The sequence below is a fragment of the Lithobates pipiens genome, unplaced genomic scaffold (assembly GCF_037356315.1).
Source record: "Lithobates pipiens isolate NorthernLeopardFrog02 unplaced genomic scaffold, aLitPip1_a1.2 Scaffold_16, whole genome shotgun sequence".
In the NCBI taxonomy this organism is placed as follows: domain Eukaryota; kingdom Metazoa; phylum Chordata; class Amphibia; order Anura; family Ranidae; genus Lithobates; species Lithobates pipiens.
The window spans coordinates 368,112,024-368,136,228 of NW_027507748.1; the positions used below are offsets into that span (position 1 = coordinate 368,112,024).

Below are 24,205 nucleotides of genomic sequence, written 5' to 3' on the forward strand. Positions count from 1 at the left end.
GTCCCATCATCATAAGGACACCGGCGAGTCACAAGACGAGGTAGAGGGCCAATGACAGCGGCCCTTTAGCACGTGATCGCTCCGTCCAATGACGGAGCGATCACTTGTCAACAAACCGGAGCTTGTCCGGAGCGGCTCCTCCCCTCTCCTCGCAGTGATTGGTACAGTGTGCGAGGAGAGGGGAGGAGCTGCACCGGACAAGCTCCGGTTTGTTGACAAGTGATCGCTCCGTCATTGGACGGAGCGATCACGTGCTAAAGGGCCGCTGTCATTGGCTCTCTACCCCGTCCTGTGACGCGCCGGGTCCTGAGGAGAGACGGGTGCAGTATCGTTGTGGGCTGTCTCTGGAGTACCCACAGTGCTGATCTGTGCCCACCCATGTAACACCCATCCATCCCTGGCTCATCCGGGCCCATCCACACTCCATCCATCCCTGGCTCATCCGTGCCCATCCACACTCCATCCATCCCTGGCTCATCCGGGCCCATCCACACTCTATCCATCCCTGGCATATCCGTGCCCATCCACACTCAGTCAGTAAACGCCTTGTATGTATAGGTAAATATGATATTAAGGCTTTTTCTGTGTAAGCTATTTGTAAAGTAATTGTCACTAACAATACCTTTTGAGCTGGGAATAAAAAGAATAATAATTCCTAAAATTAGCAAAAATTGCTGCATTTTGAAGGTCATTAAAGGTTGTAGTAAAAGAGTCAATGTTTAGCTTGTGTACGCCAAACTGCTCTCTGCTAGCCTCAAGCTAAAATGATACCAGGTGTGCTGGGGAGTGTTCTATTTATATGATCAGCTTGACTATGACGTCACAGGTCACATGACCAAGCTGGACAAACGGATTTTCAACTGTTATTGGAAGTATGTCATCAAACTGGCATGTTACATAAAGTTCACTCAAAAAAAAAAAAAAAACGAGGTAAGCAGATTGCTTTGAGACACAAACCTCTTTCTTTCTGTGCCACCAGTATTTTAGAGCTCAATATAAAAAAATCACATCCTGTGCATTTTATACTTTTGTGTGAATTTTAATACTATTAATGATAATTACTAGAAATATCAAAACTCTAAAATATGTGTGGGCTCAGATAGGAGCAAATACATTTATAATTGATAATATGCTGCAGCTTTATAGTGCTAATACCACCCAGCAACGTATCTATATCCCTCAATGTTAATGTCTAGAGAGAGTCCACCCTCAAAAACATGTGAATGTCCAACATTTAATTGTGATTCTCGGTTGTTTCACCCAGAATTGATGAAATTCTCAGTTACTCCACCCAAAAAAATGAAAACATTGAAAATGTTGTTAACCACTTGAAGACCAGTCCTTTTTCTGACATTTGTTGCTTACAAATTAAAATTATTATTGTTTTATAGTATATGGGACACCTGGATACATTATACTTCTAATATGTTATCAGTGCCATAGTCTACTACCTCTAGACCAGGGGTAGGGCTGCAACTAACGATTATTTTCTTAATTGATTAGTTGGCCGATTATTGTTTAGATTAATCCGTTAATAACCTTAAAAAAAATTGTGGTGTATAATTTAGTTAACCACTTACAGACCGGACTATTTTGCTGGCTTAAGACCAGACCACTTTTTGCGATCCGGCACTGCATCGCTTTACCTGACAATTGCGCGGTCATGCGACGTGGCTCCCAAACAAAATTGACGTCCTTTTTTTCCCCACAAATAGAGCTTTCTTTTGGTGGTATTTGATCACCTCTACGGTTTTTATTTTTTGCGCTATAAACAAAAATAGAGCGACAATTAAAAAAAAAACGCATTATTTTTTACTTTTTGTTATAAATATCCCCCAAAAATATATAAAAAAAACATTTTTTTCCCTCAGTTTAGGCCGATACGTATTCTTCTACATATTTTTGGTAAAAAAAAAAAAAAATTGCGAAAAGCGATTATTGATTGGTTTGAGCAAAAGTTGTACCGTTTACAAAATAGGAGATCGTTTTATGGCATTTTTATTAATATTTTTTTTTTACTAGTAATGGCAGCGATCAGCGATTTTTTTATTGTGACTGCGACATTATGGCGGACACATCGGACATTTTTGACACATTTTTGGGACCATTGTCATTTATACAGCAATCACTGCTATACAAATGCAGTGATTCCTGTGTAAATGACACTGGCAGTGAAGGGGTTAACCAGTGGGTGGCAGTGTAGGGGTTAAGTGTTCCTAGGGGCGTGTTACTAACTGTTGGGGGCTGGGCTTTCTTTTAGTGAACACTGATCTCTGCTCCAATCACATTGAGCAGAGATCATGGTCACTTGTTGCTAGGCAGAACGGGGAGATGCTATTTACAATGGCATCTCCCAGCTCAGCCGCCCCGTGAGACGATTGCGGGTATGCCCGCGGCGATCGAGTCCCCGGGACCTGCGACCAGACTCACGGGGGTCCCAGCCGATGTGCACGCCACCGGCGGCGTGCTCGAAATGGCAGGACGGCATTTAAAATTGGACGTACCTGTACGCCAATATGCCTGCCCGTACCATTTTGTCGACGTACATCGGCGTGCGTCAGTCGGAAAGCGGTTAATATGTAAGTTTTAAAAAAAGCAATTTATTCCTAAATCTCTCTGCAGTGGTAAATATAAATAACCAACTTTATGGTTAGGAAGCAAAATATCTAATCAGAGTATCTACTATTAGAAGAGATATACTGTATATAATATTAGAGAGAGATACTCTATATAATATTAGAGAGAGATTCTGTATATACTATTAGAAGAGATATACTGTATATACTATTAGAAAAGATATACCCTATATACCATTAAAGGAGAGATATACTGTATATACTATTAAAGGGTGAATCTGTTAAATATCAGACTCAGAGATCACATTTTTTTAATTAAAAAAAATAAACAATGTCTTCCGTCAAAAAAATAATAATTTAAGAATGTTTGATTTTCTAATCATTAGTGGGGTCAAATCGACATTCATTTTCAACCACAGTTATGGGAAAATTTGGAAATAATAGAAATCTTCTCGGTGAAAGGAATTTTCCTTTCTCATCTGCTCCACCTCTGTACCCCCCTGCTCATCTGTTTTACCACTGTAACCCCCTGTACATCTGCCCCGTCACTGTACCACCCTGCTCTTCTGTCCCACCACTGTAACCCCCTGCTCATCTGTCCCATCAATGTTCCCCCCTTCTCATCTGCTCCACCACTGTATCTCCATGCACATCTGCTCCACCACTGTATCTCCATGCACATCTGCTCCACCACTGAACCTCCATCTTCTCATCTGTCCTAACACTGAACTTATCTGCTCATCTGCCCCACCACTGTAACCCCCTTTCTCATCTACCCCACAAACCTATATGTCCTGCACATCTGTTCCACCTCTGTTCCCCCTGCTCTTCTGCCCCACCACTGTAACACCCTGCTCATGTGTTCCACCGATGTACCTCCTTTCTCATCTACACATGTGCCGCACCTCTGTACTACCTGCACCTCTTCCCCACCGCTGTAACCCCTTGCTCATCTGCCCCACCACTGTACCCCCCTGCTTTTCTGACCCACCACTGAAACACCCAGCTCATCTGCCCCATCAATGTACCCCTTTTCTCATTTGCCCCACCACTGTACCTCCCTACACATCTGCTCCACTGCCGTATCCCCATGCCTTTCTGTCTCACTACTGAATTGCCTTCTCATCTGTCCTAACACTGAACCCATCTGCTTTTTTGCCCCACCATCGTAACCCACTTTCTCATCTGCCTCACCAATGTATCTCCTGCACATCTGTCTCACCTCTGTACCTCCCTGCTCTTCTGCCCCACCTCTGTTCCCCCGCTCATCTGCCCCACCAAAACACCTACTTTCAAATCTGCCCAACTGCTCTACCCCCTACTTTTCTGCCTCAACACTGAATCACCTGCTCATCTGGCCTAACACTGAACCCCCTTGCTCATCTGGCCCATCAGTATACCCCCCTGCTCTTCTGTCCCACTGCTGAATCCCCTTCTCATCTCTTCCACCACTGTACCTCCCTGCACATCTGCCCCACCAATGTACCCTCTTCTCATCTTATATATGCTTGATATGTAGAGTGGTGAAAGGAAGCAGAGATGAGACACATCTACCTGTCCTGGCATACTCATCCTGCTCATCCACCTCTCACATCCAGCCCACATGCTTGCATGTGATGTCACATACAAGCATATGGAATGGATGCGCAAATAATGAGCTCAGGTCAGGGGCATTTTTTTAAAACAGTGGGCTTGCGTGCAAGATCATAAGGTGGGCCCCCGCAGCTGAGAAAAAAAGTGGTTGGGTGTGATTTTCATTGTGCTGAATGCTGGCTGTGGCTTAAAGGGATGGGTTTAGTAGTAAGTGACGCAAAGGTTCAGGGTTAATTTCAACAAAATTCCCAGAAGCTCAACAGTAATTCCAAAAACTGTCACCTGATTGGGGTTTTCTCAATCACAGGGAAATCCCTTCTTTCTGAAATTAGTAGTGGCAACCAAGTGAGTCATCTTCATCCAGATGGTGGACGGGGGTAGCAGGATTGTGATTGGCTTTAGCAGTAGCCAAGACAGTCCTCCTCCTAAAAATAGGGACGCCCCCCACCCCCAGCAGAACTGCACCCAATCTCTTCCCCATCAGAAAAGCCGACAATCGCTGAACCATCTCTAGCTACAGCTAGAGAACCAAACAAAATGTTTTCTATCTTTTACAATGTGTGGGGGCACAGTGCCCTCCCCTCAGTGCTATTGTCTCACTGACACTTCCCTGTGCTGCTCTGCTGATGGGGAGGGAGTTGAGTGGTGGCAAAAGAGGCTTCAAGTGCCGCTTGCTGCACCCATGCTGGGGGTTGCCTACCCCTGCTTTACAATCTTTATGCCTTCGTCGGTAGTGCCGGAGATCTAAACGCTAACAGTCTCGTATAATTTTGTTAGAGGCGGAGGCCTGCATATCACAGACAACGAGAATATTTGTTTATGCCTCATTTTTTCCTCTGCTATCTCTCTCCTTGCCCCTTTTCACATGTTCTATACCCCAACCTCCCCTTCATTCCTCTTCCCATGTCACAGCTGGTGCACTTCCTATAGTGTTGTTTATCGTTACATAGCCCTGATATGGTACACTGGTTTTATTGCACTCCCCCCCATGTTATATGATATTAAAAACATAGAATCATCTGATGCTTATGACTGTATGTATCAATGTCTTCTCTGAAACTAACTATATAAAAAAAAAAATCAGTATTGTTTGCCAGAAAATTACTTAGAACCCCCAAACATTATATTATTTATATATATATATATATATATATATATATATATATATATATATATATATATATATATATAATATATATATAATATATATATATATATATATTATATATTTTTTAGCAGAATGGTGGTCGTTGCAATATTTTATGTCACGCTGTATTTGCGCAGCAGTCTTTCAAACACAATTTTTTTGGAAAAAATACACATTCATTTATTAACCACTTGCCGACCGATGCATGCTGATATACGTCGGCAGAATGGCACGGACAGGCAAATGGGCGTACCTGTACGTCCCTTTAAATTTGCCACTGTGCCATCACGTGTGCGCCGGTCGGGACCTCCGTGAGTCCGATCGCGGGTCCCGCAGACTCGGTCGCCACAGAGATACCCGTGATCGTCTCACAGGGAGGAAGTACGGGGAGATGCTGATGTAAACAAGCATATCCCTGTTCTCCCTAGGGACAGTGTCACTGATTTCTGCTCCCTGTGATCGGAGCAGAGATCAGTGATGTGTCACACACACAGCCACGCCCCCAAACAGTTAGAAACACACCCCAGGACACACTTAACCCCTACACTGCCACCTAGTGGTTAACCCCTTCACTGCTAGTGTAATTTACACAGGAATCGCTGCATTTGTATAGCACTGATTGCTGTATAAATGACAGTGGTCCCAAAAATGTCCGATGTGTCCACCATAATGTCGCAGTCACGATAAAAATCGCTTATCACTGCCATTACTAGTAAAAAAAAAAAAATTGTTAATAAAAATGCCATAAAACTATCCCCTTTTTTGCAAATGCTATAACTTTTGGGCAAACCAATCAATAAACGCTTATTGCGATTTTTTTTTTTTTACCAAGAATATGTAGAAGAATAGGTATCGGCCTAAACTGAGGAAATTTTTTTTTTATATATATATATATTTATTTAGCAAAATGTAAAAAATAATGCGTTTTTTTTCTCAAAATTGACGCTTTTTTTTTTATAAAATAACCGCAGGGGTGATCAAATACCACCAAAAGAAAGCTCTATTTGTGGGAAAAAAGGACGTCAGGTTTTTTTGGAAGCCACGTTGCATGACCGCGCAATTGTCAGTTAAAGCGAGGCAGTGCCGAATCGCAAAAAGTGGTCTGGTCTTTGGCCAGCAAAATGGTCCAGGGCTTAAGTGGTTAAAAAAAAAATATAGTAAAGTTAACCCAATTTTTTTTGCATAATATGAATGATGTTACGATGACTAAATGGATACCTAACATTCCATGCATTAAAATTGCGCACACTAGTTGAATGGCGACAAACAACAGTACTAATTTCCATAGGTGACGCTTTAAAAATTTTTGACGGTTACCTGTTTAGAGTTACAGAGGAGGTCTTGTGCTAGAATTATTGCTCTTGCTCTAACATTCGCGGCGATACTTCACGTGTGTGGTTTATTTTTAAACTTATGTATGTACTTGCTTTGGCACGCGAGCAGGGAAGGATAGGGCACGTTAAGATTTATTTATTTTAAATTTTTTTTACACTGTCCCTTAAATTATATATTTTTTTATCACTTTTTTTTCTGTCAGGAGGAATTTAAACATCCCTTGTGACAGTAATAGGCAGTGACAGGTACTCTTTATGGAGAGATCTGGGGTCTGTATGTCGCTTCCGGTTTACTATATCCGAGACCCGATCAAAGCCAAGTCCGGCTTTGTTCGGGTCTTTGGCCAGCTGGTGGACATGCTGGCTGGTGGCTCGGGTCTCCCGTTTGGATGGGAGAGCCCGGGTGAGCCATAGAAGGCGGTGGGAGGAGGGGGACGCCCCCTCCCGCTGTTTGTAATAACAGCGGAGTGGCTGCGTAGCCGCATCAGTTGTTATTACAAGAAAGACGCTCTAAAAAATGGTAGCGGGATGATGCCTGCTGCTGTACAACCACTTGAAGCCAATGAATTACATGATCTGATGGCAAGTGGTTAAACATCCTATTTACAGTATCTCACAAAAGTCAGTACACCCCTCACATTTTTTTATTATATCTTTTCATGTGACAACACTGAAGAAATGACACTTTGCTACAAAGTAAAGTAGTGAGTGTACAGCTTGTATAACAGTGTAAATTTTCTGTCCCCTCAAAATAACTCAACACAGCCATTAATGTCTAAACCACTGGCAACAAAACTGATTACACCCCTAAGTGAAAAGGTCCAAATCAGGGCCAAAATTTCAAAATTTGGTGTGGCTACTATTATTTTCCAGCATTACCTTAACCTCTTGGGTATGGAGTTCACCAGAGTTTCACAGGTTGCCACTGGAGTCCTTTTCCACTCCTCCATGACATCACAGAGCTGATGGATGCTAGGGACCTTGCGCTCCTCCACCTTCCATTTGAGGATGCCCCACATGTCTGGAGACATGCTTGGCCAGTCCATTACCTTTACCCTCAGCTTCTTTAGCAGGCACTGTTCGTCTTGGAGGTGTGTTTGGGGTCGTTATCATGTTGGATTACCCCAGTCTCCAAAGGGAGGGGATCATGCTCTGTGTCAGTAATTCACAGTACATGTTGGCATTCATGGTTCCTTTAACCACTTGCTTACTGGGCACTTAAACCCCCCCTCAGTCCCAGACCAATTTTCAGCTTTCAGCGCTGATGCACTTTGAATGACAATTGCGCGGGCATACAACACTGTACCCAAATGAAATTTTTATCATTTTTTTCCCACAAATAGAGCTTTCTTTTGGTGGTATTTAGTCACAGCTCGGAGTTTTATTTTTTGCTAAACAAACAAAAAAAGATGCAAAAAAATAAATCATGTTTTAATAGTTTGTTCTAAAATTTTGCAAACGGGTAATTTTTCTCCTTCATTGAAGTGCGCTGATTAGGCGGCACTGATAGGCTGCATTGGTGGGCACTGATGGGCTGCATTGGTGGGCACTGATGGGCTGCATTGGTGGGCACTGATAGGCTGCACTGGTGGACACTGATAGGTATAGTTAAGGCGGCACTAATAGGCACAGATAAGGCGGCACCGATGGGCACAGATAAGGCGGCACAGATAAGATGGGCACAGATAAGATGGCACGGATTGGTGGCACGGATGGGTACCACTGATAGATGGGACTGATGGGCACTGATAGGTGGCACTGCTGGGCACTGATGGGCGGCACTGCTGGGCACTGATGGGCGGCACTGGGGTGCAGCACCTTTGAGGCAGATTGTGGGCACTGTGGGTGGCACTGCTGGGTGGCACTGTGGGCACTGCTGGGTGGCACTGATGGGGGGCACTAACTTTTATTAAATTGTCACTGCAGGGGGCAGGTGGGCACTGGCAGGGGAGCGCTTACATTACTGGCCGTGATCGGGACTGATGTCCCGATCACGGCCCGCCGGTGATCGGCTTTTTTTTTCTCCTCGCGCTGTCAGCGCGAGGAGAAATAATAGCCGATTACCGGCTCCGTTCTATCACATGATCAGCTGTCATTGGCTAACAGCTGATCACGTGATAAGGGGTCGGGATCGACCCCTTGCACGGATCGGTGATCAGGCGAGTCTCATGGACTCGCCGATCACAGAGCGCGCCGCGCGCCCCCCTCAGGGGGCACGCAGCCCGCTCGTACACGGGACGACGTCAATAGACGTAGTCCCGGAAATGTAGGTCATTTGGCAATAGCGCGGTACCGAAGTGGTTAATGAACTGTAGCTCCCCAGTCCTGGCAGCACTCATGACACTCCCACCACCATCTTTGACAGTAGGCAAGACACATTTGTCTTTGTACTCCTCACCTGGTTGCCGCCACACACGCTTGACACCATCTGAACCAAATACGTTTCTCTTTATCTTATCAGACCACAGGGCGTGGTTCTAGTATGTCCATAGTCGACTTGTCTTAAGCAAACTGTTTGCAGGCTTTCTTGTGCATCATCTTTAGAAGAGGCTTCCTTCTGGGACGACAGCCATGCAGACCAATTTGATGCAGTGGGCAGCATATGGTCTGAGCACTGACAAGCTCTGCAGAAATGCTGGCAGCACTCATACATCTATTTCCCAAAGACAACCTCTGGGTATGATGTTGAGTACGTACACTGAACTTCTTTGGTCAACTATAGCAAGACCTGGCCGTTAAGCTGCTGTATGGTCTTGGCCACCATGCTGCAGCTCAGTTTCAGGGTCTTGGCAACTTCTTATAGCTTAGGCTATCTTTATGTAGAGCAACAATTCTTTTTTGCAGATCCTCAGAGAGTTCTTTGCCATGAGGTGCCATGTTGAACTTCCAGTGACCAGTATGAGAGAGTGAGAGCAATAACACCAAATTTAACACACCTCCTTACCATTCACACCTGAGACCTTTCTAACACTAATGAGTCACGTGGCACTGGAGATGAAAAATGGCTAATTTGGCTCAATTTGGACATTATCACTTAGGGGTCTACTCACTTTTGTTGACAGCGGTTTAGCCATTAATGGCTGTGTGTTGAGTTATTTTGAGGGGGCAGCACATTTACACTGTTATACAAGCTGTACACTTACTACTTTACATTGTAGCAAAGTATAATTTCTTCTGTGAAAAGATATAATAAAATATTTACAAAAATGCGAGGAGTATACTCACTTTTGTGAGATACTGTATGCGTCAAATTCAGGAAAACTTACAAATCCATGTGAATATCCAACGTATCAATCGTGATTCTCAATTACTCCACCCAAACTGAAATAATTCTCAATTACCAAACACAAAAAACTAAAATAATAATAAATATCCCATATGAATGTGACTCTAATGGCGTCCACATGACAAAGTGCTTCTCAAGTAAATCTTAAGTCCATGCAGTGCCCGTATTTGGGAAATTACTTGTCACTGGGTGGGCGGAGCCTGATAAGGAAACATAGAGACTAGTTCCACATCATGTCTACTTTACATTGATTGACAGCGCATGGCAGTGGGAGGATTGAAAAGCTATTAGACTGAATAACAGCTATGTAACCACCACACATGTGACATGCATATTCCAGGAGGCACAGTGGGCATAATACATGTCATTCACCCAGGTGAGTGACATTGGGGGGGGCTAAGTTCTTTTCATGAAAAAAAAGGTAAACAAGGGGGAAAAAAGTGTGCTCTGTATCTATAGGAAAGGAGGATGGGTGGAAAGTAGAAAAACTTTTAGGCTGCATTCACACCTGAGAGTAGCGTTTTCAAGCAGAAAATCGTGCGATTTTGCAGCGGTTTTTACCGCGATTTCGCTGCGTTTTTGCCGCGATTTTGTGCAGGGCAAAAGGTCACCAATGTAAAAAGAAGAAAAACGCCCAAATCTGCTCGATTCGAGCTACAGAAAAAGGGTCCGGAACTTGTTTGAGCTTCAGGCGTTCGGCTTCAGGCGACATGGAGTGGAGATGTGAGCCATCTCCATTGAGAATAATCGATTTTTTCCCCCTCTAGCGTTTTGTAGCTTCAGGCTTCAAGCTACAAAACGCTCAGGTGTGAATGGGGCCTTATATTTGAGGATGAATATCCCCTTTAACCACTTGCAGACCGGACCAATTTGCTGGTCAAAGACCAGACCCATTTTTGCGATTCGGCACTGCGTCGCTTTAACTGACAATTGCGCGGTCGTGCGACGTGGCTCCCAAACAAAATTGACATCCTTTTTTTCCCACAAATAGAGCTTTCTTTTGGTGGTATTTGATCACCCCTGCGGTTTTTATTTTTTGCGCTATAACCAAAAATAGAGCGACAATTTTGAAAAAAACGCATTATTTTTTACTTTTTGTTATAATAAATATCCCCCAAAAATATATAAAAAAACATTTTTTTCCCTCAGTTTAGGCCGATACGTATTCTTCTACATATTTTTGGTAAAAAAAAATCGCAATAAGCGATTATTGATTGGTTTGCGCAAAAGTTATAGCGTTTACAAAATAGGGATAGTTTTATAGCATTTTTATTAATAATTTTTTTTTTTTTTTTACTAGTAATGGCGGCGATCAGCGATTTTTTATTGTGACTGCGACATTGTGGGGGACCCATCGGACATTTTTGACACATTTTTGGGACCATTGTCATTTATACAGTAATCACTGCTATATAAATGCAGTGATTCCTGTGTAAATGACACTGGCAGTGAAGGGGTTAACCAGTGGGTGGCAGTGTAGGGGTTAAGTGTTCCTAGGGGTGTGTTACTAACTGTGGGGGGGTTGGGCTTTCATTTAGTGAACACTGATCTCTGCTCCAATCACATGGAGCAGAGATCAGCATCACTAGTTGCTAGGCAGAATGGAAAAATGTTGTTTACACAGCATTTCCTCCATTCGGCCGCTCCGTGAGACGATCGCGGGGATGCCCGCGGCGATCGAGTCCGCGGGTCCCGCGACCGGACTCACGGGGGTCCCGACTAGCGCGGGAGCGCGCCGCCGGTGGCGTGCTCCCGATGGCAGGGCGGCATTGAATATTAGACGTACCTGTACGCCAATATGCCTGCCCGTGCCATTCTGTCGACGTACATCGTCGTGCGCTGGTCGGGAAGTGGTTAATCTGCATGTGGTTTGTTTGTTTATTTTTTATTTCTATTTTCAAACAAGTACAAATACAAAAGTACAAACAGGCACATAAGCTCTCACATACAAAAGAAAGAAAAAAGAAAACCATAATAATAATAAAGGAAGCCCTAAATGGGCATACTACTTCAGTAGCAAACATTACAGTGTCTTAAAAAAAAGTATTCACACCCCTTGAAAATTTTACACATTTTGTCATGTTATAACCAAAAATGTAAATGTATATTATTGGGATTTTATGTGATAGACCAACACAAAGTGGCACATAATTGTGGAGTGGAAGGAAAATGATAAATGGTTTTCAAAATTGAGTCAATACAATTACAGCTGCAAGTCTTTTTGGGGATGTCTCTACCAGCTTTACACATCTAGAGAGTGACATTTTTGCCCATTCTTCTTTGCAAAATAGCGCAAGCTCTGTCAGATTGGATGGAGAGCATCTGTGAAGAGCAATTTTCAAGTCTTGCCACAGATTCTCAATTGGATTTAGGTCTGGATTTTGACTGGGCCATTCAAATAATTGACACTTTGGGCCCAATTTGAACATTTTCACTTAGAGGTGTACTCACTTTTGTTGCCAGTGGTTTAAACATTAATGGCTTTGTGTTGCGTTCTTTTGAGGGAACAGCAAATTTACACTGTTATACAAGCTGTACACTCACTACTTTACATTGTAGCAAAGTGTCATTTCTTCAGTGTTGTCAGATGAAAAGTAAAATATTTACAAAAATGTTAGGGTGTACTCACTTTTGTGAAATACTGTGTATATGGTACTCCATTGCGCATCCAGTGAATATCAGCAACAGCATGCCTCCAGGCCTCATTACTTCCCAGGTCCCCTTCAGGCTAGGCAGGCTTAAATCAGCAGCTGCATCACGAGCAGCCTCCCTTGACCACAGCCTCTCATAATGCACCCTCCCTGAATATTTATACCCTTTCCCATAATGCACCCTCCCTAAATATTTATACCCTATGAATATTCATAAATATAATATATTATTCATAATTAAATATACAAAAATAAATAACACCAGCGGGAGATTAGCTCTCCCATTAATATAGCATAGGCTGTTTAGATTGCATTTATCTACTAGTTAACTGAAACATCCACTCTGAAGGTGACCTAGGATCTGAATATAGTGTACCTTTGTTGTGTTTGGGAGGAGTCTGTTTGCTGAGTTGGCACTGTTATCACAGCTTTTCCTATTTGATTCAAGTAAAACATTTCAGAAGACTATTGAGGTGCTTGATTCTTGCTTTATAGTATTAACAGGATGTCTGAACCCAGAATGTCAGGTGGGTTGGATTCCTACTGCACATGTGCAACTCGTGCTGCGCTATCTCACTCATCCCTGCTGTTTTCTGGGACCCGTGTGTCTCCCAAAAGACGGGGGGGGGACGAGAAGTGGCATAGATGCCCGCAGGTGGCTCGAAGTGGGAGCAAAATACCTGTATTAGACAGGTATCTGCTCCTCTTTGAAAGATGCCAAATGTGACACCAGAGGGGGGGGAGGAACTGGAAAAGCAGAACTTCCATTTTTGGGTGGAACTCCGCTTTAAGAGGGTTATATGGCCTAAAAGCAGATAGGGTTTTTACTGCTTTGGATTTTGATATTTTTCAACATAACGACATCATATACAGTATGTTTACTTAATAATAAACCCTGCAATGGTATTGGTGTGGACTTTATAACTGCCATTAAATTGTGAGATACAGCAGGTAAAATAAGTATTGAACACGTCACCATTTTTCTAGGTAAATATATTTCTAAAGGTGCTATTGACATGACATTTTACCACATGTCAGTAACAACCCATGCAATTCATACATACAAAGAAACTGTAAAAAAAAAAAATATGTTCAGAAATTAAGTTATGTGTAAGAAAATGAATGACACAGGGAAAAAGTATTGAACACATGAAGAAGGAGGTTCAAAAAGGCATGGAAAGCCAAGACACCCGCTGTAATCTATCAGTAATTAGAAAGCAATCCTGCCCCTTGTCAGCACAAATTAATATCGGCTGGTTTAGCCTGAACTGATGGCCTATAAAAAGGTGTCATAATGGGTAAAAGCAAAGAGCTTTCTCAGGACCTTTGCAACCTTATTGTTGCAAAACATACTGATGGCATTGGTTACAGATCAATTTCTAAACTTCTGAATGCTCCAGTGAGCACTGTTGGGGCCATAATCTGGACGTGGAAAGAACATAATTTCACCATAAACTAGCCACGTCCAGGTGTTCTCTGTCAGAATATTTCTGAAAAAGAATCATCAAAAGAGTTGTCCAAGAGCCAAGAACCACTTGTAGAGAGCTTAAGAAAGGCCTGGAATTAGCAGGTACAATTGTTTCAAAGAAAACAATAAGTAATGCATGCAATAGGATATGTGTTACTTGTGTGCTGCCACCTAGTGGTGTGTGAATATAAAAGTTCAAATAAATGCAGAAACTGTGACATAAACCATATGCAATAAATCTAGCTGCCGCTATCACCAGGATGTTATCACAAAAAAACAATGAATGGATATCTAAAAAATGTAACTTTGGCAAGAAACAGGTTCATTTTCAATAAGCTAGATGAGATTCTTACTTTCTCCTCTGGGTGGGAAGGATTACCTAAAACTAACTGGAGGCAGCCATGACAGGAAGGCTCATCTAGCTTATTGAACCTGTTTCCTGCCAAAGTCTGCACTGTGCTAACTTCTGGGAAAGGCATAAGGGAGAAGGTGGACAGGTTATGCTTTGCAATCAGCAGAGCCCTGTGGGAGGTGTGCAGCTGGCAAGGTCCTGGTGACATCACTCAGCCTTCTGATAAGATTCTGGGAAAGCTGAAGATGTAAAACCTTGTGCGAGTTGGGGTGTAAGAAGGACTTTAGAGCATCTCGTACAAGTTCAGTCAGGACTCCATTAGCTGAAGATATATTGAATAGTGTAAGACATTGTCATCTGGTTTGGAGATTCAGAAGATCTAATCTTGGGAAGCTACTGACCAGTTCTTTGGATACGGCGATTGGTGAAGTGCTGAGCAGGAGACCAGTTTGGGCACCCTGGTCCAGTGGAATAGCTGGAGAAGCTAGCGAGGAATGTCACAATAGGCTACAGGCAGACCACTGGAAAAACCACCAAGGGAGACAACCCACGGTTATCCATATATGCCTACCACCCCTGCAGGGGTATCAGGAGCTGCTGAGTGGGGACCCACAAGGGGGAGCACATGAGTCACCTGATCTGTTGAGCACAAGAGTCACTTGATCGTTTGAACATTTGGTCATTTTGGAGCTTCACCATCTTCACACCGTTTTTGGGCTTTTCATTATTTAGACTGGTACACATATTCATTTCTTGATTCATTTTTCTGATGAATTTGGGAACTTTTCCTGGTATCCAATTTTTTTATACACAGGAGTCATTAATTTTGGTCTCTTACTATATATATGCCATTAATGATTTGGTTTGTTTGCACTATTATTTTTAGATCGCGTTGATATTTATGATTGTAGTACCATCATTTGATTATTTGAGCACTTTAGCGTGTTAGGGCGCACATATTTGTTTGTAAACTAGGGAATAGGTTTCCCCCATATATAGGTAGCGCTATCTACCCCACTTCACTTACTCACATTAACTAGCCCCTTAGGGGGTCTATTAGGGGAGGCTGCACACCTTCCCTGATCCTAAGTGCGGAGTCTTTCCCAATTTTAAAATATATATGAAAGTTAATTGGAACACAAAATCTTCTTATATAACGTGTGCTTCAAATTCCACTGTGAGAAAAAAGTGCTTCTCAGATAAACCAACAATCTGTGACTAGAGCTTCCTTCACCAGGTGAAATGGCTGCTCGCCTCCTTCTTAGCCCACGTACACACGGTCGGAGATTTTGCCAACCAAATCCGTCGGATTTTGTTCCGACGGATTGTGTCCGAAATTTTTGCATACACACGGTCGGGCCAAGTTGACGAAAAATCCGATCTTTCAGAACGTGATGACGTAATTTCGTTACGATGGGACTACATTCAGGCTAGTAGCCAATAGGTTTGATGTAGGAATTTGATCTGAGCATGCGTGACACTTGGTCCGATCAAAATTCTCTACACATGAACGGATTAGGTCCGTCCGGCCCAGTTGGTCGGGAAATATTTCCAACATGTTGGAAAATTGGGTCCGATGGAGATTCGGATGGAATCAGTCCGATGCATACCACACACAGTTGGATTATCTGACGACACGGTCCGATAGGACACATTCCGTCAGATTCTCCGACCGTGTGTACAAGGGCTTAGCCCTTGTACACACGGTTGGACATTCTGACAACCAAATCCGTCGGATTTTGTCTGACGGATTTTGTCCGAAACTGTTGCATACACACAGTCGGAAAAGTTATCAGAAAATCCGATCGTACTTAACGTGATGACGTTATTTCGTTAGGACAGGACTACATTCAGGCTAGTAGCCAATAGCTTTGGTGTAGGAATTTGATCTGAGCATGCGTGGCACTTTGTGCGATCTTCTCTACACATGATCGGACAAAGTCCGATCGGATCATGTTGTCGGAAAATTTTATAGCCCAGCTGGAAAACTTGGTCCGTCGGATGTTCCGACGAAAACAGTCCGATGGAGCCCACACACTGTCGGATTATCCGACAACACGGTCCTATCGGACATTGTCCATCGGAATGTCCGACCATGTGTACAAGGGCTTAGACCCTGACAGGGTCAAACTCGCTCACAACTAATGATAATTCCCATCAGGAAAAAGGCTCCAAACTGATCTTTAATGGTTCCCGCCAAGGTCCCGCAGGGATCAAACACGGTTTGCACCTCGTATATTTCTCCTTTAAAGGTTGCCCCCGTGATGATCACCAGCAACTCCAGACCGATATGCAAAAAAATAAAGTGCCTCAAATAGTCCAGTACCAGGTATTAAATGGAATAAGCCTCACTCACCCAGCTTCATCTATTAAACTCACATATATTTCAATAAAAGACAGCATATAACATATTTAAAATCCAACATGTCTTACGCATGTCAACTCCAGGCTCTGTCTTTTTTAGATAAGTAATGCACGCAACCTAAATTAAAATGACTAAAGCACTCATATGGATAAAATGCAGAAAAAATTGTGAAAATATTTATTGATATAAATGAGAAACAGCGGCAACTATTCAAAATGTGTTATGGTACCACATGTATAAATAATAAAACAAATAATAGTGCGCTTAACCTCAAAATTAATAATAAACCTCAATAAATAAGTGAAAAGTAGTGGAGTTTATTTTATTTTTGTTGAGGTTTAGCAAACTATTATTTGTTTTATTAATTCACACAACCGCCATGGCCTGTATGCACACTCACAACGCAAGACACCATTGCTGAAGAAAAAGCAAGTTGAAGCTTTTAAGGTTTAATGCACATCATTTACACAAGCCTATGAAATACAGGGAGAATATGGTCTGCTCAGAGGAGACAAAAATGGAACTCTTTGGATGCCATAATACACACCATGTTTGGAGATTAAATGGCACTACACAACGCCCCAAAACATCATACAAACAGTGAAGTTTGGAGGTGGGAACATCATGGCATGGGGCTGTTTTTCAGAATACGGTACTGGCAAACTTCATGTTGTTGAAGGAAGGACAAATGGAAAAAATGTACCAGGACATTCTTGATAAAAATCTGCTAGCATCTACCAGGATGATGAAGATGAAATGAGGATGGACATTTCAGCAAGAGGATGATCTCAAACACAAAGCCAAGCAAACTCTTGTTTCAAAGAAAAAAAAAAAAAAAGCTGCTAGAATAATCCAGCCAATCACCTGACTTGAATCCAATAGAAAATCTATGGAAAGAACTAAAGATCACAGAGTTCACAGAAGAGGCCCAGAACCTTCAAGATTTAAAGAATGTTTGTGTGGAATAATGGGACAAAATCACACCTGACAAATGCATGAGACTAGTCTCTCCATATAGGAGGTGTCTTGAAGCTGTCATTACCAACAAAGGATTTTGTACAAAGTATTAAATACATTTCAGTTAGCATATGCAATCTTTTCCCTGTGTCATGCCATTATTTTTAATTTTTTTTTACACATAACTTAATTTCCGAACTTTTGTGTTTTAGTGTCTTTGTATGTATGGATTGCATGGGTTGTTACCAACGTGGTGGAAATTTACGTCAATAGAACCTTAGGAAATATAATTTACCTGGAAAAATGGAGATGTGTTCAATACTTATTTTACCCATTGTATCTGTAGCTTATGAAAACCTACTGCCCCTTAGTATGAGGAAGTTAGCATAAGCCTACAGATAAAAGTTAAAAGAAATATTGCAAACAAAAAAACATTTGAGGCAAGCCAAAATGATTAATAAATGCTCTATCTCCACCTAGTGTTTTAAAGTAAAAGTCCAGATGAGTCCATCAAGTCCAATAAGTAATGATAAGTTTTGTGAAAAGCAGATCGAAGATATAAACAAAGGTGTTGTGAAAATAAAACTAGGTGTTTTATGAGGATTTTCTCGCTGGTAAAAGATTTCAGCTATGTTAAATTTTATCAACCACATACTGCATATTCTTGGGAAATTAATTTTAGTCCACTAAAGAATCCTATGTGGCTCACTAATACTCCCATTTTGTTATCTTTGTTTCACCCTCAGCTAAAGGGAGAAAAGCGCAAGGGATATTAACCACTTGCCGCCCACCCTATAGCAGAATGACGGCGGCAAAGTGGTTTCAAAATCCTGACCGGGCGTCATATGACGTCCTCAGGATTTTGAGCCGCTGTGCACCCCCGGGGGCACACATCGCGGCGATCATTGTTGCGGGGTGTCAGTCTGACACCTCGCAACTACAATCTCGGTAAAGAGTCTCAGACGGAGACTCTTTACCACGTGATCAGCCGTGTCCAATCACGGCTGATCGGCTTTCCCTTACTCGCGTCTGTCAGATGCGAGTAGAGGAGAGCCGATCGGCTGCTCCTCTGACAGGGGGGGTCTGTGCTGATCGATTATCAGTGCAGCCCCCTGAGGATGCCCACATTGGACCACCAGGGATGCCACCAGGAATGCCTAGCACCAGGTATGCCACCCTAGACCACCAGGGATGCCAGTCAGTGCCCACAATGGATGCCAATCAGTGCCCACAATGGGCATCACTGATTGGCATGTATTATCGTTTGGCACTGATTGGCAACCATCAGTACAATATAATACAATACAATGCAGCCTATCAGTGCCCATCCGTGCCACCTATCAGTACCCATCCATTCTGCCTATCAGTGCCCATCCATGCTCATCCGTGCTGCCTATCCATGCCCATCTGTGCCGCCTATCCATGGCAATCCGTGCCAGCTATCAGTGCCGATTTGTGCCACCTATCAGTGCCCATCCGTGTCGCCCATCACTGCCACCTGTTGGTGCTGCTTATCAGTGCCCATCAATGCCACCTCATCGGTGCCCATCAGTGCAGCCCCATCAGTACAGGAGAAAACTTACTTATTTACAAAGATTTGAAACTGAAACAAAAAAAATTTTTTTTTTTCAAAAATGTCGGTCTTTTTTTATTTGTTTAGCAAAAAATAAAAAAGGTAGAGGTGATCAAATACCACCCAAAGAAAGCTCTATTCGTGGGGAAAAAAATGATAAAAATGTAATTTGGGTACAGTGTAGCATGACTGCGCAATTGTCATGCAAAGTGTGACAGTGCTGAAAGCTCAAAATTGATCTGGGCAGGAAGGTGTTTAAGTGCCCAGTATTGAAGTGGTTAAGAAAAGTGTATTTAGTATTTATGCCTCTCTATACGTTTCTGTTCTCTTACCAAATATTAAGATGCACAAACATGAAGTAACCCAAATCCCAACATGTTTCACCTATGCATTGGCTTCATCGAAGGCAAAAAAGTGCAAAACATAAGAATGAAGTGCACACCAAAGTGACAGGATTAAAAAGAAATAAAGGATAAGAGACTCCAGTTAATAGTTAGCCACACAGCATAGATCTCACTGGGGCCGACATCATTTGGGACTTAGGCACCAATGTATAATAGATGTGCGTTAGAACGGTGCTATGACCCCTTCCTGCTTGACCAGGAAGGTGGGTCAAAAGGTGCTGCTATGATTCGGACATTAAATTCACTTTACTTCACTTAGCATATTTATCGGTGTATAATACGTGCCAGCGTATAACACGCACCCTAATTTTAAGAAGGAAGTTTCAGGAAATGTTTTTTTTTTTTTTCAATAAACAACTTTGAACCAAATTAAGGGTCAGTGCCCATCAACGTCCATCTGCAGCCTGATTAATGTCCTCAATGCAGCCTGATTGATGCTGTTTTTTTAAACTAATTTTAGTTAGTTTGCAGCCTCACCATCTCTCATAATTTTCAGCCTGATTCAGGAAATCACAGAGCCATCATCTCCTCTCCACTCGGCTCTCACGACACACAGTCCCGCCTCTGCCATCAGCATTGGACCAGCTCCTGTGATAGGCAGAACACTGGTCCAATGCCAGTGGTGGAGGCGGGACTGTGTGTATGCGACGTGAGAGCCGAGTGCAGAGGAGATGGCGGCTCGGTGAATTCCGGCGGCGCTCGGCCCCCTCTGAGGTACACTGTCAACGTATAACACGCACCTCTGATTTGCCCCCGATTTTCAGGGGAAAAAAGCGTGTGTTATACGCCGTTAAATATGGGTACTTCTAGGACACTTTTGAAATAGGAGCCATTCTTTATAATGCTTCAGCTGTGCTTCTGGTACACTTTTCTGACTTGTCTTCTACTGAATAGCAGTATTTTAGGATAAGATAATAAAGCTTCAGTTTCATAGGTCTTGGCCTAGCGTGTAAGCTGCACACTCCTTTTGTGAACTAAATCAACATTTAACTGGATGGCTAGACATCAAAAAGGCAGTAGATGTTCTAGCTGCAGTCCGCTGTCAATAATTTTTTGTGCGTGCCATGGGTGAGGTGCTGCCAGGCAGACAAGCAAGACAGTGTGCCTGCTTGACACCTCATTATTCTGCAAGGTCATCACTGTTGAAAAGGAGAATGAAGACTGCTTACCTCCTGGCAGGTATTTATTTTTAGTGATGATGTAAGATTTTTTGAAAGGTTTGCAGAATGCTCCATGAGCGATGGTGCTGTGCCATCACAGACTGAAAATGCATACCGTTTTAAAGTCATTAAGGCTTACAAAAGAGCATTTTTATAAACCTTAACCATTTTACTTACGTGCACTTTTTTTATTGGATTTGCTGGAGTGCTGTTTTACTACAAATGAATGAGAGTCCCACAGACCAATACACCTGAATAATGAATACACTGGTGAGTAAGCTGCCCATTGTCATTGCTACAAAGAGATGCAGCAGTTGGCAATGTTTTACGTAGGCTGTAGGGGGGGAAACGAGGGTTTAGGTTCTCTGTATATGGCTCATGCCTGTTATGAGACGATGGTGAAAGGATGTCAGGTGTGTTAAAGGTCATATTGTAATTGAATGCTATTAAAAATTACCTTTCCTTTTCAATCTTCAGTGCTGTAATTTTCTGTAAAATGCAATGCAATATGGCTATCTGGACGTGTTCTGTACACAGATGGTGTACAGGATGCCCTCCAGATATGTAATGTCCTGCTTGTGTGATTGGCTCACTGATTTTCCCAGAAGTCTGCATATTTCTGGTATCCCCTGCAACAAAATATCCTTTTTGGTGCAATACTTTAAAAGGAAACACATCTAAAGGGATGCAGACCCTACCACTTTCCTAATTACATCACTGCAGATGCAGTAGCTGATTGATAATTATAAAACCACATCTATACAGCTTCACTCTGCACATGGGCACAGATAAACAGCTATTTCTTCAGAATAACAAAAGGTAGGACTCTGCAACAAAGTTTGATAAAATCCTTGCAATCTACATAGATCATCCAGAGGGGAGTGCTTTTTTTTCTCAACAGTGCAATTACTCTTTAACTGTAACACACAAACACTGAAACCATCTGCCTCTCCCCTGCTGCTGAACTCTCGGCTGGCACATGACAATAACATGGAATCGTCATCCTCCTACTGCCCAATAAGAGCAGGATTGGGCAGGTGGCTAACAAAAATTTAGGGGTATGTGGAGTCTAAAGAGAGGACAGCCTGCCCCCAGCAGTGCACAGTATCCTTCAACATAAGTCAGGACCACACAAATGCACAGTGGCCCCCCCCAGCCATTTCAGCTACAGGAGAGCTAACATGGCAGACATCACCCCTCCCAGGGTCTCAACTGTTCCATTTATATCACCCATCTCGGGGTCTCACCTTTCTCATTTCTACAACACAAATATAAAAGCCCTGAAACAGGCTCTGCCTACCAAAGCTTATTTTGAAACCATGATTGCTGTTAGTAAGTCAGCCAGAGGTTTGGTTCCAGGTTTTCCCAATCCCAGGAACAAGTATGCTGCTAAGGGTGTGTTAAACTGTTCATTTGTTATACTTAAATAACTTTCAGTAAAATAATGTTGTTAACCTTGCCTGGTCTAAACTTACTCCAAGATAATCTTAAAGGAGTGCACGCAAGGCGTATCTCAGAACAGGGTTCAGTTGGGGACAAGACGAGAAAATGCACTACATATGTCGAATGTGCAGTAAATCTATTTGCAGGAGGCTATCTTGTCGTTGCCAATGACTACAGTGCTATTGTCTATGTGCATAAGTAGTTATCTGGTCGGGAAGCAGTGGTGACTTGGCATAGGTGACAGAAGGTAAGGAAGGTCTAGTAGTGAGGCAATTTGTGTGATTAAGCGCCTTCCCTTGTGATCAGAACCCCAATACTAGGTCCAACTCGTGGCATGGGTTATCCTCAGGACCTAGCCTGTATATCATGGAGGATGGAGTGGGGCCTCAGAAGAGAATAAGTATGGGTGTTGTACAAGAGTCACATTTCCTAGCATTCATGTGTAATATATGAATCAATGTCACTGGGATGAGGCAACAGGTTACTGGACTGGTGGAGCACGGTACAAGCTCAGCGGTACCAGTTTAGAAATGCTGCACAACAAAGAGAGAAGAGTGATGAAGTATAATGAGAAACTGTTGTCCATAGTATACAAAGTAAAGAGTTAAGAATTTGGAAGATGGATTATAAAAGAGCTAATTATTCTGCATAGAGAAGTATAACATTTTTCAGATGGAATGCTACCTGTCAGGGCTGGCTTAGCCCTTCCTTCTCTGGGCTGGCTGCTCATCTGTCGGCTAATTGCCAGCTCCCATCTCTCTCCACAGTTACCAGCTGTTCCTGATCATGCTCGTCTGACCTGCCTACTTAAAGCTGTCCAGCTCACTTCACCTCTGCCTTCACCTTGGTCACATCACAAGAAACCATCTCCTGTGGTTCTGTTTAAAGACTGGCTTGCTGACATCCCTTCTGTCTCCCTATCCTGCATGCTGTTGCTCTACTTGGATCCCTGACTTCTGGCCTGGCTGATTACCCGATCTGGTTATTGAACTCTGGCCTGACTGACTACTCGATCCGGTTACTGGACTCTGGCTATGCTTTGACTACGCTTTTTCTATTTACCTTTTTATTTTTATTTAATAAACAAGTGTGATTGAATTGTACTTCTGTCTCGGTCATGGTATCTGACACTACCTTAAATTCCATTTGCATTAAGTAACAGCTGCAGCTCGCCTCTGTGCTCTCTCTGTGTAAGCACTGCCCACACCTGTAAAGTTTCTGGCTCCTTGTAATGTCCTTTGGGAGCTCCTGAACATCTGCTTTTCACCCTCATTTCCATTTGTTTGGAATGAGCAGTGCATGTTAATTGTAGTCATATGTACTACTCCATGAGCACTACAAATCCCATAGTCTCTAATCCATCTCTTCCTTGCTCCTGAGAGGGAAGCTAAATTTCTACATACAGTGGGACCATGGAGAATGAACATAGCCACCCTCTAATGGGAAGTCAGTTCACAACAGCACAAAAGGGAACTTTGAGTTAGAAATATACAGTATATTTGAACAGAATGTTGTTTTTCTAAGCCAGAGACTAGTGTATATAGTCTAGGCTATACATATTGTAAGGGGAAGGATCATCTGGTAGTGGCAGTGGTAAACCAAGCAAGAGACATGGACACCCAAGAGGTAAAGTTTGGTTTGCTAGATGTTTGCAAATGAACAAAATATATGTGAACCATGAACAGTGGCAAACCCATTTGAAGTCTATAGGAGCCATATCTCTCAATATTTTCTGGCCACCTTTTTAAGGCCAATTTTCTATTTTTGAGGTATGCACCTGGGTAACATGTAACAATGCAGCTGAATGTAAACAAAGGGTGGTGGATTCCAGGCAAATTCATTGACTAAATCAGGTTACATTGTTTGGTCAATGATATCACCCTCCCCCCACCCCCG

General features: G+C 42.7%; 1 long non-coding RNA gene across 1 annotated transcript; it reads left to right on the forward strand.

Moving 5' to 3' along the window:
* Positions 1-250: 250 nt before the first annotated feature.
* On the forward strand, positions 251-23,412 carry LOC143982948 (uncharacterized). Its single transcript, XR_013274545.1, has 2 exons — positions 251-558; positions 23,077-23,412. It is a non-coding gene; the product is annotated as an uncharacterized LOC143982948 (long non-coding RNA).
* Positions 23,413-24,205: the final 793 nt, after the last annotated feature.